The sequence below is a fragment of the Topomyia yanbarensis genome, chromosome 2, assembly GCF_030247195.1.
Source record: "Topomyia yanbarensis strain Yona2022 chromosome 2, ASM3024719v1, whole genome shotgun sequence".
NCBI classification, from domain to species: Eukaryota; Metazoa; Arthropoda; class Insecta; order Diptera; family Culicidae; genus Topomyia; species Topomyia yanbarensis.
This window is the reverse complement of record NC_080671.1, coordinates 16,199,527-16,205,694: the sequence shown is the minus strand read 5'-3', so window position 1 is coordinate 16,205,694 and position 6,168 is coordinate 16,199,527. Positions and strand designations below refer to the sequence as shown.

General features: G+C 35.7%; 1 long non-coding RNA gene across 1 annotated transcript in view; it reads left to right on the top strand.

Moving 5' to 3' along the window:
- The first annotated feature begins 3,655 nt into the window (after positions 1-3,655).
- LOC131678912 (uncharacterized) overlaps positions 3,656-6,168 on the top strand; it is a 144,341-nt gene continuing 141,828 nt past the window's right edge. Inside the window, exons 1-2 of the long non-coding RNA XR_009303757.1 lie at positions 3,656-3,731; positions 3,793-4,006. This is a non-coding gene — a long non-coding RNA (uncharacterized LOC131678912). The remainder of the gene's footprint in view (positions 3,732-3,792; positions 4,007-6,168) is intronic.

Below are 6,168 nucleotides of genomic sequence, written 5' to 3'. Positions count from 1 at the left end.
TCACATCTCTAATAGTTGTCAGATTAATTGTCAAAGTATATTTGACATAAGATTTTAACATTCAGATGCTTTATAGTTTGACAATGGTCTAACGAGCGGAGTTCCAACTAAAAAGCGGCCCAGTTAAAAAATGTCCAACCAGCGAATCACGACTGTATTTCAACTAAAAATGGATATTTTACCGAACTAGCTTTTAAATTTTTGCGTCATCAATTGCTGAAAAAAATGTTGCTTTTCGAAGCTATCAGTTTCCTGAAAAAAACCATGAAAACCAAAATTTCAATGCAAAATTAGGCATTTTTATTGAAAAGGGCAGTGCTCGCTATGATTATTTACCAAAAGATTTGAGGAAAACGGTTTCGAAGTTGTGTTGTTTTAAACAATTATTTAGATATTAAATATGTTATTTAATCTAACAATAATTGTGAATAACTCATTTTGCAGATAATACATTCCATCATGCGACTGAGGTCCGAATAAGACTCACTACCAGCTAGGCATTTTGATGTTTCGGTGCATCAATTTAAACAGCGAGATATATTAAAATTTTGTGATAAGAAGTTCAGATTATGAACATGCTTGGGTCAATTTATTTATCGCTCTCACTATTTATATTCTGTGAATTTGACGCTCATCGAAAAAAAAAACAAAACAAACTGCAATCTTGTTTACACTGAAAAAAATTCTTAGGTGGAATTAAAATTATACGATGAACAAAATCATTACACGTTGTCGGCAACGAAGCATTTTCGCGCATTATAAATAGTTCGTTTCGTCTAATGGCATCTTGATGAACGAAAAGTTGAGTAGTTTTACATATTTAATGTACGGGTTATTTCATGTCAAATTTACAACTACAATTTTAATTCCTACCAAAAATTTTCTTGCATTCTTAGCACAAAATAATTTACATCTATTTTTTGTTTTGGCTGAATACGATAGATTTTTTTCAAATTATGAGTTTTTGAATTTTATGTATTGGCCTATTTTTCAACCACTGATAACTCGAAAACTCTTAGTTGTACAAAAAATTTATTAATAATAAAAAGTGCGTTTTCGATAGAACTCACCAATAAAAATCTGAAATAGTTTTTTTTGTTATTTATGTTATGAATTCTGCAAATGGTGGAAAGATATCGAAAAACCAAGCTCGGACTAATAACTTTTTTATTCAATAAAAATATTTTTAATTATATTGAGAACTTTCTTACTTTACGAGATATTTCAATTAAAGCTGCCCCATAACATGGCGTTTAATGTAAAATTGCCCTTTTTAATGTTATATTTGTAATATCTCGCAAAATATTTTGAGATCCACTGCAAAATTTTTACACAATATTTCTAACATGATTTTTATTACTTGAAGAAAAAATAAGCAAAAAAATTGATCCAACTTTTAAAAAAATCTCAATTTTTCCGGCAAGGCCATGCGAAAATGCAACTTTTTATATTTAATATTTTTTCCATGCATCAAATACTTTACGAGCTATCAACGATTGAAAAATGTTCAATTTTTCTAACTTCAAAAGTTGAAAGCTCATACCTTGAAGTAAATATTATATTCAACCATAACAAAAATACTTGTCCAATATTTTTAGCCGAAGAATGCAAGAAAGAAATTTGGAATGAACTAAAATTTTATTTGGAAATCTGACGTTGATTGGCCCGTACGGTGCATAAAAGTTATCATCGATGTCTAAACAATTTTTCGTCAATGAAACGAAATGATTCGTTCTTTAATCAATTATTTTATATAGTATAAATATTTTTGGAAAGGGTAAATTTAATTTTCGTACATAATAGGAAAAAAATCATATTTTCGTATTACATCGGATCTTTTTGGATCTATGTTTGACAACATCTATTTTATTTCAAGGAGCTCACCCCTATTGTGTACTAGAAAAAAAAGTTATATTTGCGAAACTTATCCAAATATATTTCGATAACAAGCAACTAAAAACTAAAATTAAAACAATTCCTATATTTTTCTAAAGTTGGTTTTATGAAACTTATTCGTAGCAGAATTAAAAATATTTTTTCTCAGTGTATACTCTTATTTGACAGTTTGCGCTCGAACACGGCTCACAGAAAGGAGGCTTGCTATTCCGCGAATTGACAGTTTTCGGTGACGTCAGAGAAATCGTTGAGATAAACAAACGGAATTCTCGAAAGTTGTTAATTGACAATATTTGAGCTCTTACGGTGGAAAAAATAGTGTGCAATGAATTTGTGACGTAAATTACGCCATAATTACCCTATACACAGTGGATAATCAGTGCATCTATGTGATTATTAGCGTAAATCTGGAATTTGGATGCATGCCATAGAAAACATATCCCACCGTAATTTTCTGATCATAGCATAGGTTTTGGACATCCGCATAGCTTCCTTGTGATTAACCAGGTGCCGATCATTCGTTAGCAGCAAACAATATATGAATTTCATGAAATTGTTTTCGCCGACGATTTCTATGACGCGCTCTTGTCAAATGTTTACACTCTAACGAGCTAGCCTAGTATATGTAAGCCGTGGTGCTCGAACAGGCAGTCGAAATCTAGTACCGCAATCTAACAAGCTCGAACGCTTGGTCGAATGCGATACGTAATGCCGCAATTTAGTCGAAACGACTTCAAAACGTTTCGAATCGAGTCACTCGAATCGAGATGCGGAATGTCACCCCGGCTTCTCTTGCGTTAACGTTCACGTCCATGTCATCATCGATGCTGCTTTCTTGCTGTTCAAGGTTAGAGCTTCTTATTTTCTTTATAAATCCGTCTTAATCGGTATTTGCTCCTTTATCGGTGATGCTAGTTGTTGGTTTGGAATCGGTTGTCGTGGTCGTGTCCCTTCATTGTTGGTTAATTGGGTCGTTGTTTTTAGTTTATATGTATGTGTAGGTGGCTGCTTGTTAGAGGTGGCTGTAGTAGATGAGTTTTGACTGGTTGCTTCGGTGCATGTTTTTCCATAGTTGGCTGTCTGGTTACAGAATTGGCATGTGGGTCTACCCGGGATTTGTGATCATCTTTGTTTACTTATAGATTACACCATCCTTCGGTGAGCGCCTGATTTTTTGACATGTACCCAATCGTAAAGACGGTACTCCAAGGAGTAATGGGTCAGAATATTTTGAGATTATTTTCGAGGCAGTGATGCATTTTCGGTCTCGCACAGAGGAGTAACTAGAGCAAATTCCTGGCCAAAACTCAAAATAAAAAAATTGTGATAGCCCTGCACTGTTTCCTTGTTACTATTATGGTACTAAAAGGGGTCTAAACGATTTAACATCAAAATGTAAAAAAGCATACGTTATCTCTGATTTCACCCTCCATTTCTATTTCTTTTCATGAAAACAAGTTTTTGTCATATACAATGATATTATCAAAATCCTGGTTATATATAAATCATTACTCACGACATGTCATTTCATTTTCAATCGGACATATCCATTTATCAACTGTTCCATGGAGTACAGAAGTGCTTCAATCATTTTATTCTTGTTCATTAAAAAATTAAACCAGCATCCAAACCGAAGTCTAATGACCGTATATCATTTCGAAACAATCAATTAAGACATAATGATAAATTAACCTGTTTGGCCGAGTGCCACCAGCAAGTAGGACCTGAACTTCTGATGCCAATCGGCATATCATTATAGGAAACCCGTTTTGGACTCGAAAAATTGTCATTAAATCGATAAGAGTGTAACGATCTCTTTGAAAGATTCACATGAGGTATGTAGCGATACGAAATTTCGTTGTAATGTAACCGTAGGTTGGATACCAAATTTTTCAGTTTTAGGTGATATTTTAAGGAAAGTTGAGGTGAAGTAAAAAGGAACTGGGACGAAAATAAACTGAACAAAACTCGAGGTGAAGCAATGAAATGTGCCTTTTTCTGCAACTGGTTTTTGCTGCCGTCGTTACAAGTTGCTGTGTCACTTTTCCACGCTCGAAGACATATGAAATCTGAACCTGACTAGTAGCTCAATGATGTGGATATCAAGTAAGTAAGTAAGATGCATTGAGATTATATATAGGGTAGCAAGACTGATCCACAGTATCATGTGAAGTTGATAAAAAAAATACTTGCATCTGATTTATGTCTTTGGCAGGCATTTCTTAAATTTTCCTCTAAAATATAATTTAAAATTTAACAAAACTTCCAAACGACGATGAAACTATCGAACGTTCGTCAACCGGTCTAAAATCAGTGCAGCAGTAGTTCCTCGCCGCGCACCGGCAGCTCTGATTCAATCAGTTTATCACCAACCAATCTAATCACCTATAAATTGAGCTTAGCCATCAGTGGGAAGACGACTCGGCTGGGTCGCCGGCTGTTGCAAACGAGATGCGGCTGCCGTAGGGAAAAAAAGGGATTAAAAATCTGCTCCTAGTCGGCTTAAAATTCTTCACCGATTCCGGCTGCGGCTTCGGCCAAGGCAAGACAAGGAGGCAGCAGATTGCGTACATCAAGAAAGAGCCCGTATCGAAACGAGCGGAGATTAAGATTATAAATGATCGTGAGCGCTTTCCAATCGGACGGCAAATGAGCGGGAATTGTTATTTAATCAGAAATTATGATAAGAATTAACGCCGGTGGAAATGGCGAGCCATAAATTTGGATTGGGATGCAAAAATGGGTTCAACTTGGGAATAAATTTAGCGAATAATTACCTGAGCCATTTGGTGAGGATTAGTTTTGAAAATGCACTTGCGGGTCATAACGGGGTACAATAAATATCAGAATAAATAGAGCCGGGCAGATAATAATATTCTGCACGTCCAGCTCGAATGTATCATCTTGACGCTCGACATATATTCATTCGGCGACAGCGACAGATAGAGAAACGTGCGATGATTTACTACCGCACTCGGTCATAAAGCCTTGTCAAGATCTGCCGGTTGCGATAAGTCCCTCGGTGGACGTGATTCTTCCCACCAAGACAATTAGCTTGCTACAACGGCAGCCAACAGCTTAACGAAGGCGGCTAAATTCAGTAGTAGATTAATTTGAATATTCTCAAGGCAAGCACAATGGAGGTTCTGCCTACGCTATGTGCATGGTTTCAATCAGAACTTGGAGACACTTCAAATGACGCAAGTTGTGATTAGTCCTAGTACAGTAGCAAACCCGATTGTACATTTCATTCGTGGTCCAAACGGTATTGACTGTACCTGTATAAATGCAAATGCTCGTTTAGCTTTTTCTGCGAAAGTTGCAACTTCATGCCTGTAGGAAGTTTTTTTTTCTTCAGCCTGTATAGCTACCGCTTATTCGTCATGGGAAATTTAACGAAAATTGTTGGCTTGCAGAGTCATGGTTTGACATCACATCGGTGAGTTCATGAGTTGTGTCCGAAGTCGGCAGCGCGGCGGAAGATCCATTAAGATAATATCGCTTAGACTGCATGCTTCTTCTTGGGGCAACTGAAAACGGGTTTAACACTGCAAGCTCACACAAGGCGATACTGTAAATTATCGTTGGCTGATTTGCAATGAATATGTTAGCTACCGTAGCTTCCTGTTCTGTGAATATGTTAACCATTGGAACGAGAATCGAGAATTGATCGTCTTCTTCTATGTATTTGGGGTACGATGGGAAATTACGTGAACATGCAAGGCGTGTTTTGCACTTCCAAAAATCGTTTTTAACGAATAAGAGGAATCAATAATTATAAATTTTAGAAGTATCCCAAGATAACTAAAATTTATTTTTTTATTCAGTTCGCACAAATGCGTTAGCTTGGCGGTGCCAAATTGCTTTTTTTAACATTTTAAATATCTTAAAACTAAGAGGTTACAATGAACATTTTTTTTAATATTTTACTACTATCTTAATGCTAAATATACTATTCGATACACAAGATTGAACAATAGATTTTCTAAGGAAAAAAAACTACAGATATCTTAAGACTAGGAATACATATTAATATACAAGGAGAGGAACAAGTTTTTATGAAAAATTTCACAGCTATCTTACAAGAAGGGGATGAATAGTTTTTTTTTATTAAAAAGTTCAAAGCTATTCTAAAACTAGGAATATGATACAAGTTTGTTTTTTTAACAATAGCAGCAGTTGAATCGGGGACAGGGGAGAGTGCGCGGACACGATGGCAGGGGAAGAACAAAACTTATAACCTTCAGGCAAACGGGAGATCAACGGCATGAG